Source organism: Giraffa tippelskirchi, chromosome X, assembly GCF_054371585.1.
Source record: "Giraffa tippelskirchi isolate mGirTip1 chromosome X, T2T-mGirTip1v1.2.pri, whole genome shotgun sequence".
NCBI classification, from domain to species: Eukaryota; Metazoa; Chordata; class Mammalia; order Artiodactyla; family Giraffidae; genus Giraffa; species Giraffa tippelskirchi.
The window spans coordinates 153503908-153514038 of NC_137289.1; positions in this window are offsets into that span (position 1 = coordinate 153503908).

The window sequence follows — 10131 nt, forward strand, 5'->3', positions numbered from 1 at the left end:
TGAGAGAGAACACTTTCATCTGAAGATTCCTTGGCTATAGACTTAACCTGCAAATCCAGTCCCATGAATTCCCTGACTATTCTTGGTCTTTTCATGAGCCAGCACTGATTGGATCACGGACCTTCACTTCCCCAAAGCTACTCTTCATCACACGGACCTCGTTTCCAGTGGTCATGTACGGATGTGAGAGTTGGACGATGAACAAGCCTGAAAGCCAACAATTGATGCTTTTGAACTGTTGTTTGGAGAAGACTCTTGGGAATCCCTTGGACAGCAAGGAGATCAAACAAGTAACTCCGAAAGGAAATCAACCCTGAATACTCATTGGAAGGACTGATGCTGAAGCTGAAGCTCAAATACTTTGGCCACCTGATTCGAAGAACTGACTCATTGGAAAAGACCCTGATGCTGAGAAAGATTGAGGGTGGGAGGAGAAGCAGGCAACAGAGGATGAGATGGTTGGATGGCATCACTGACTCAATGGACATGAGTTTGAGCAAGCCCTGGGAGATGGTGAAGGACAGGGAAGGCTGATGTGCTGCATTCAGTCCATGGGGTCACAAAGAGTTGGACACGGCTTAGCAACTGGATGACAACAACAGCCCACACAAAGTTGCTAAAGTTGTCCACTTGGTTCTCCTCAACCTCCAGGTCAAGAAGGACTTTGGAGACAACACGTCTCTATCTGGCTTGGTATAATGCTTGCAACACTGTGAATGCCACAAGACTTGGAAGCATTTTCCAACCACTTCCATTTGGGGCTTAACCTGTTTGAGTAAACACACTCATCCTTTAAAACGTGGCTTGAAAAGTCCATTTTGCTTCACAGATGATGAGGAATAAGCAAATAGGGATGCTTTGCCAAAACTCTCTGGAATCCATGAGCCTTGATCAATAGTCATGGTGTTTGTGATGCTGAAACTCACAGGGGCTCCAACCATCACTCTCTCATCCTCTGCAGGACCCAACAAGGAGCCCGTGAATGTTTCAGGTGGCATCTGTCATCGTTGTAAAATTGTAAGGACAATTTGTTGTTGTAATCCCATCTGACCCTTTGGCAACTCCATGGACCATAACCCACCAGGTTCCTCTGCCCATGGGATTTCCCAGGCAAAAATAACTGGTGTGGGTAGCCATTCCCTTCTCCAGGGGATCTTCCCGACCCAGGGATTGAAACCGCATCTTCTGCATTGGCAGGCAGATTCTTTACTGCTGAGCCATTGGTCACAAGGACAATAGTGTTCCTCTGATTCACAGTGCCTTTTATGGAGGAGGAACAGATAAGACGGTGGGTGAAGGGGACAGGATGGCTCAATAAGGCTCAATTTTTAGACTTAGAACTTGGGAGTCTCCCAAGCATCACAACTCACCCTCTGAATCGCCTTGGGCCATCCCCTTCTACGCCTCTGAAGTTCCTGAGCCTCTTCCTTAAAATGCCAGCGTGGTTCTCCGAAATGTCTCACGGTTGTCTGGGGACTAAGCTGAAATTTTTAACATGAAAGGGCTATATAAACACGAGTCCCTCAGTAGAAAGACAAGCATATCTTTTCTCCATAGCTGTGACTGTGACGTTTTCTTTCCAGATAACTTCAGGATGGAGATCATTTTGGGTGCATTAAGAAAAAAATATGTCCACTGAGGAAAATTCACTAGGATCCAGTTGCTTGTGGCTCACCGGTAAAGAATCTGCCTGCCAGTGCAGATTGGCAGACCCAGGTTCAGTCCCTGAGTGGGGAAGATCCCTTGGAGGAGGGCATGGCAACCCACTCCAGTGTTCTTGTCTGGAGAATTCCATGGACAGAGGAGCATGGCGGGCTGGAGTCCATGGGGTCACAAAGAGTTGGACAGGACTGAGCGACTAACACTTATACTTTTCCAGTATCAGCTTGGACACTTTATGATGGGCATCAATCATCAGACCTTTTCTTGTCTCCCGTGTCTCTCTGTAAAATGGAAATATGGTTCCACCCTCCCCCAGGCCATCAAAAAGGACTCAAGATACATGGTGCCTTGGGTCGTAGCTCAGTGATGACTCAATAAATGTTGTCCCGTTTCTCTTTTCTTTGTAAGCATCCACGTATGGCATTCAAGGAAATAAATCAAGACATTTTCCCCCCCAGAACCTTCAGTGTCTGATGAGAGTGGTGAGGAGGGGTCTTCACTTTTCTACCCATGAGTGGTGATTGCAAGGTCTTAGCTTCTTACTGACCAGCTTAAATTGATGACGGATTGACATGCAGAAAATACCAAGATTTCCTAAACTCATCGACGATAGCACCAACAACAAAACTTGACTCAAAAATGAGCAGGATGCAGTGGGCTTGGCTCGGTGCTCTGTGACGACCTGGAGGCCTGGGGTGGGAGGGGGAAGGGAGGCTCGAGAGGGAGGGGATATGTGCATACGTATGTCTGATTCTCAGGTTGTTGTGCAGAAGAAACTGATAGAACATTGTGAAACTACTACACTCCAACGCTATGCATGATGAGTCACTCCAGTCACGGCCGACTCTTTGAAACCCCATAGACTGTAGTCTGCCAGGCTTCTCTGTCTGTGAAATTTTCCAGGCAGGAATACTGGAGTGGGTTGCTATGCCCGCCTCTGGGCATCCATGAAGTAGCAGGTGTCAGAGTTCCCTTCCTTTTTCAGGCTGATTAATATTTCACTGTGTGGGTGGGTCACACTGTTTTTATCCATCCATTCATCCATGTGTACATGCATCTACCCAACCATCCATCCATCATCTATTCATCCATCTGTCATCCATTATCCATCTATCATACAACCATCATCCATCATCCATCAACCCATCCATCCACACATCCTTCCATCCATCTATCCATGCATCTACCCAACCATCCATCCATCAATCATCTATCCATCCATCATTCATCCATCATCCATCATTCCTTCGATCTGTCCATCCATCCATCCATCCACCCAACCATCCATTTATCCATCCACACATCCAGCCAGCCAGCCATTGATGGGCACTTAGGTTGCATTTATCTCTTGGCTCTTGTGAATAATGCTGCTGTGACCATAGGTGTACAGATAAATGTCCAAGTCCTCACTTATGCATCTACCCAACCATCCATCCATCATCCATTATCCATCATCTATCCATCCATCATCTATCCTCCAGCCAGCCAGCCAGCCAGCCACTAATGGGTACTTGGGTTGCATTTAAGTCTTGGGTCTCGTGATTAATGCCGCTGTGACCATAACTGTACAAATAAATGTCCAAGTCTCCACTGAGAATTCATACACCCAGAAGTACAGTGTCTGGATCATACGGTGGTTGTGTGTTTAGTCTTCTGAGGACAGTCCTCCTGTTTCTCACAGGGGCTGCTCCACGTTACATTCCCACCAGCAGTGCACAAAGGTGTCCCTTGCTCCATGCTGTCAACGTGGAGAACACTTCTTGCCTGATTTTGATTTTTTGGCGATAGCCATTCTGAATGGATGTGAAGTGGTATCTCACTGTGGTTTTGACTCGTATTTCTTTAATAACGCATGATGATGAGCACCTTTTTAGAAAATTATTGATTTGTAATTGGAGGATAATTTCTTTGCAGTATTGTGTTAGTTTCTGCCATACATCAACATGAATTGATAGATGTTCAGCATCTTTTCATGTGCTTCTTAGTTGTTTGCATATCTTCTTCTTCAGAGAAAGACAAATGCAGGTACTTTGCCCATTTTTTTGGTCTGTGTGTTCGTTTGGCTGTGTCGTGCAACTTTCGGAATCTTAACTCCCCGACAACCAGGGATCAAATCGACACCATCAGCCATGAAAGTTCACAGTCTGAACCAGTGGACTGCCAGGGAATTCCTATGTTGGTTTTGGTTTTTTTGTTTCCTATTTTTCGTCTTTTAATTTAATTATTGGAGTATAGAGGCTTCCCAGGTGGCGATAGTGGTAAAGAACCCAGCTGCCCATACAGGAGACCTAAGAGATGCATGTTCGATCCCTGGTCAGGAAGATCCCCTGGAGGAGGGCATGGCAACCCACTCCAGTGTTCTTGTCTGGAGAATCCTGTGGACAGAGGAGCCTGGCGGGCTACAGTCCATGGGGTCGCGAAGAATCGGACGTGACTGAAGCGACTGAGCACGCACACCTACCACGTGGATGTACCTTGAGGACATGATGCCAAATGAAATGTCAGACACGCAAAAGGACTAATGGTGCAGGGTTTCACTTACAAGAGGTACCCAGGAATCTTAAGATCCATAGAGACAAAAACTAGAAGACTGATCATCTGGGACAGGGGAGAGGCATGAAGAAATAGTATTTAATGGGGACAGAGTTTCACTTTGAGCAGACGAGAAATTTCTGGAGACGGATGGTGGGGAAGGTTACACAACAGTGTGAATGTTAACGCAGCTAAATTATACAGTTAAAGACAGTTCCAAGTGCTAAATTTTATGATATATTTTCTATACCATAAGGTATATTTTACAGGATATAATTGTGTGGTGCATTGAAAAAATGTTAAAATTAAATAAAGCATTAAGAAAAAGTGAGTGTATTTGTCCAGGTCGGAAAAATCGGGAAGGATCTCGGTTCTCTGCAAATAGCCTTCTGACTTGGCATTGTTGTTCCATTGCTAAATCATGTCCGACGCTTTGCGACCCCATGGACTGCAGCACGCCAGGCTTCCCTGTCCTTCACCATCTCCCGGAGTTTGCTCAAACTTATGTTCATTGAGTCGGTGATGCCATCCAACCATCTCATCCTCTGTCACCCCCTTCTCCTTCTGCCTTCAATCTTTCCCAGCATCAGGATCTTTTCCGATGAGCCAGCTCTTTACCTACAGAGCAAAATGGGAATAGGAATAAAAAAAAAGCCCAGAGAAGTGTCTCCCTTCTCACTTTCAGAACAGTCCAGATCTGATTTCTTCTACAAGACCCTCAACCCGCTGGTGTGGGATCTTCAAAGTCTGGAATCTAGTCTCTGGCCCATGTTTTTCTCCCAGTAAAACTCCTGGTCCCCATATAGGTGTTCACACTTGGAACTCCCTGCATCGTCGATGAACAGGGGGAATTTCTCACGCAGCCGCCTGTGTCTGTCCCCCGGACACCCTCCAGGGAGCGGATCCTGTGACCCCACAGGCATATGATGAAGCCCTCATCCCCAGAACGGCAGAATGGGACTGTATTTGAGATGGGAGTCTTTGTGAAGATGATCAATGCAGAATGAGGTCATTGGGGTGGGTTCTAATTCCACGTGATTGGGGTCCTTGTAAGAGGGGGAGATTGGTCACAGACAGGGGCGCAGAGGAGAAACCAAGAGGGGACCAAGGGAGGTGGTGGCATAATGGAGCCACAAGCCAAGGGACTGCATTCGCATCACCAACCTTCCTTCAGATCCTCCTCTTCCATCTCCCCTTCTCCACCCTCTCCTCTTCCCCCTCCTCCACCTTCTCCATCTCCTCCATCTCCTCCCTCATCTCCTCCTCCGCCCCCTCCCCCATCCCCTCCCCGTCCCCTCCCCCATCCCCTCCCCGTCCCCTCCCCATCCCTCCCCCATCCCCTCCCCCACCTCCTCCCCATCCCCTCCCCGTCTCCTCCCCATCCCCTCCCCATCCCTCCCCCATCCCCTCCCCCACCTCCTCCCCATCCCCTCCCCGTCTCCTCCCCATCCCCTCCCCCATCTCCTCCCCATCCCCTCCCCATCCCCTCCCCCACCTCCTCCCCATCCCCTCCCCGTCTCCTCCCCATCCCCTCCCCATCCTCTCCCCCACCTCCTCCCCATCCCCTCCCCGTCTCCTCCCCATCCCCTCCCCATCCCCTCCCCCATCTCCTCCCCATCCCCTCCCCATCTCCTCCCCATCCCCTCCCCCATCTCCTCCCCATCCCCTCCCCCATCTCCTCCCCATCCCCTCCCCATCCCCTCCCCCATCTCCTCCCCATCCCCTCCCCATCTCCTCCCCATCCCCTCCCCCATCTCCTCCCCCTTCCCCTCCCCATCCCCTCCCCATCTCCTCCCCATCCCCTCCCCCATCTCCTCCCCATCCCCTCCCCATCTCCTCCCCATCCCCTCCCCCATCTCCTCCCCATCCCCTCCCCATCTCCTCCCCCATCTCCTCCCCCTTCCCCTCCCCATCCCCTCCCCATCTCCTCCCCATCCCCTCCCCCATCTCCTCCCCATCCCCTCCCCATCTCCTCCCCATCCCCTCCCCCATCCCCTCCCCATCCCCTCCCCATCCCCTCCCCCATCTCCTCCCCATCCCCTCCCCCATCTCCTCTTCCATCTTCTCCTCCAACTCTTCCACCCCCTCTGTCTCCCCCTCTTGCTCCCACCTTTTGGAAATAGTGAGAATTTTTTTGAGTCTGACTTACCCCACTCCGGCACTTGTCTCCCCTACACCCTGGGGAGTCCCTTTCCTTCCAAGAGACGAGCCTGAGCTTGATCAGGCAGGGGATGCTCTCTCGGAGCAGCTGTTGGAGGGCCTTCCTGAGATGCTGCATAACTCCCCTTCATCAGCGCGCAGCAATCAACTTTTCAAAACCATCCCATATGTCGGAGCATGGAGCGGGGGGCCCCGGGTTACAGCCAGGACACAGGCCACACCGAGGTTAAGATCTGGATGCAATTACGGGCGGGATCCAGGCCTCTCCATAGTGCTTCAGGGACCACTTGGTCTTGGAGTCACTTATAATTGCGGGCTCGGAAATTACTCACCCTGAAATTGCTGGGGGCCGGAACGGACTCTGCCCACGTGCGTCTCCCACCCCTCCCCGAGAAGGAAGAGGGGGCAGGGGAGGGCGTTGACTGTGTGGAGGCCTGTCTGTGAAGTCTCAGGATGCTCCCAAAGTGACTCCGCGGGCCTGAAGCGACATCAGTTCAGTTCCCTCTCTCAGTCACGTCTGACTCTGTGCGACCCGTGGACTGCAGCACGCCGGGCCTCCCTGTCCATCACCGACTCCTGGAGTTTATTCAAACTCATGTCCATCGAGTCGGTGATGCCATCCAACCATCTCATCCTCTGTCGTCCCCTTCCCCTCCTGCCTTCAACCTTTCTCAACATCAGGGTCTTTTCCAATGAGTCAGCTCTTTGCATCAGGTGGCCAAATGATTGAAGCTTCAGCTTCAGCATCAGTCCTTCCAGTGAATATTCAGGACTGATTTCCTTTAAGATGGACTGGAGATCCAACCAGTACTCGAATAGTCGAGTCTTCTCCAACACCACAGTTCCAAAGCATTAATTCTTGGGCGCTCAGCTTTCCCTATGGTCCAACTCGCACATCCATAGTGACCACTGGATAAACCATAGCTTTGACTAGACAGACCTTTGCCAGCAAAGTAATATCTCTGCTTTTAAATATGCTGTCTACGTTTGTCATAGCTTTTCTTCCAAGGAGCAAGCGTCTTTTAATTTCATGGCTGCAGTCACCATCTGCAGTGATTTTGGAGCCCAAGAAAATAACGTCTCTCACTGTTTCCATTGTTTCCCAATCTATTTGCCATGAAGTGATGGGACCAGATGCCATGATCTTAGTTTTTTGAAAGTTGAGTTATAAGCCAGCTTTTTTCACTCCCCTCTTTCACTTTCATCAAGAAGCTCTTTAGTTCCTCTTCACTTTCTGCCATAAAGGTGGTGTCATCTGCGTATCTGAGGTTATGGATATTTCTCCCGGCAATCTTGATTCCAGCTTGTGCTTCATCCAGCCTGGCATTTCATATGATGTACTCTGCATATAAGTTAAATAAGCAGGGTGACAATATACAGCCTTGACATATTCCTTTCCCAATTTTGGCTTAGACTATTCAAAATCCCACCTTGGTCTCCTCCGTGTGATTCTCTCTGCTTTCTGCATATCTTGAGCCCTTCAGGTAAAGATGCTGCCTTATCCCTGGACCGAGCCATCAGAGCTATTGCAGTTCCCTGATGGCTCCCTGGTGGCCCAGATGGTAAAGAATCTGCCTGCAATGTGGGAGATCCAGGTTCAATCCCTGGATCCCTGGAGGAGGGAAGGGCAACCCACTCCAGTATTCTTGCCTAGATAATTTCAAGGACAGAAGAACCTGGATGGCTACAGCCCATGGGGTTTCAAAGAGTCAGACATGACTGAGCAACTAACACTTTCACTGTTTTTTTAATCCCCAGACCACTCAGTGGGCGGGGCTGGCTGGTCACCCTGGAAGCAGCACTGCTCTGGGTCCAGCACTGTCCAGCTGAGTAAATTTGCAACGAGTTATTTCTGAACCCGTCTGCTGAACAAAACCAGCAGTGTTGGGTGGAAAAAATGAACTGATGTTGATGAAAAAAAAAAATAATGATGAACTAGTGTTGAGTGGAGCCAATCGCCACAAGTGGCTTGCACAGTAAAATGTCTTGTCTTATTTATGAACTTTTTAGAGTTTCTAAACCTAAAAATATTGAACTTGGGACTTTCCTGGTGATTCAGTGGTTAAGACTTCACCTTCCAATGCAGGGGCTGTGGGTTTGATCCCTGGTTGGGAAGCTAAGATTCCACATGCCTTATGGGCAAAAGAACTAAGAACATAAAACAGAAGGAGTATTGTAACAAATACAATAAAGACTTTGAAAATGGTCCACATTAAAAAATCTTTAAAAAATATTGATCTTATTAAAAGAAATACATACAGAGACACAATCGGTTTATTCAAAGAAGAGGTTCAAGTTGATCCAGCGACATTAGGAAATGAATCAATCAGAAAAATAAGTGCAATGATTTTAAAAAAGACAAGTGGCTATTTTCACGAAATACTGTCAGAAGTGATTTAAAATTGTTTCCATTTAATGGGACTTCCCCAGTGGCTTAGCAGTAAAGAATCTGCCTGCAATGCAGGAGATGTAGGCGACCTGGGTTCAATCCCTGAGTCTGGAGGATCTCCTAGAGTAGGAAATGGCAACCCACGCCAGTATTCTTGCCTGGAGAATCCCTTGGACAGAGGGGCCTGGTGCGCTACAGTCCATGGGGTCGCAAAGAGTCAGACACGACTGAAGGAACTTAGCAAACGATATCATGGGATGGGAATCATTTAACTGAAAAAGAAAAAAAGCATAATTATGGGAAAAGCACAGAACACTTATTTTTCAAAGGTGATGAGGAGCCTTGCTCCCTGGACCGGATGTGGGATACCCCCACCCAGATTGGGGACCACCTCTCCATTTTGCAAACCTAGAACCTTCTAGAATCTTCTGCAAGTGGGGTGTTGGTTTCTTGTGATTTGAAAACCTGACAGCAGAAATAGCGTCAGAAGCAGACACAGAAGGACACACACAGTGTGTGATGACGATAGGAAACGTCAAGAACAGGCGACTCCACAGACGGAAATTGGGCTCATGGTGCGGGGGCTGGGGGAGGTGGCATGATAGCTCATGGAGTCGGAGTCTCCTTTTGAGGGCGTGAGAAGGTTCTGAAACCAGACAGAGGTGATGTTTGCACAAAACTGTGAATGCACTAAATGCCCCTGACTTGTCCACTTTGGTTAACACGGTGAAGTTTACGTTATGAGCAAAAGTGAAAGCATTAGTCACTCAGTCGTGTCTGACTCTTTGTGACCCCATGGAGTGCAGCACGCCAGGCCTCCCTGTCCTTACTATCTCCTGGAGCTTGCTAAAACTCACCTCCATTGAGTCAATGATGCCATCCAACCATCACATCCTCTGTCATCCCCTTCTTCTCCTGCCTTCAATCTTTCCCATCATCAGGGTCTTTTCCAATGAGTCATCTCTTCCCATCAGGTGGCCAAAGTATTGGAGCTTCAGCTACAGCATCAGTCCTTCCAGTGAATATTCAGGACTGATTTCTTTTAGGAATGACTGGTTTGATCTCCTTGCTGTCCAAGGGACTCTCAAGAGACTTTCTGAAGAGTAAGTGTGAGCTGTTCTCTCCTCTTTTCCTGCTGATTGGAATGCAGGCATGAGGGCTGGAGTCCATGCAGCTACATTGGACCATAAGTAGAAAGTCACATATGAGGATGATGGAGCCATAACGTGGAGGATGCCTGACATCCTGGATCTCCATAGCAACCCTGAACAGTTCACTCTGGCCTCCTGTAACATCAGAGAGAAATAGACAGTCATCTCACTTAAGTCCGTATTATTGTTTTGCTTCCATAATATTCTGTTAAATCCCAATACTAGAATACCTATCCA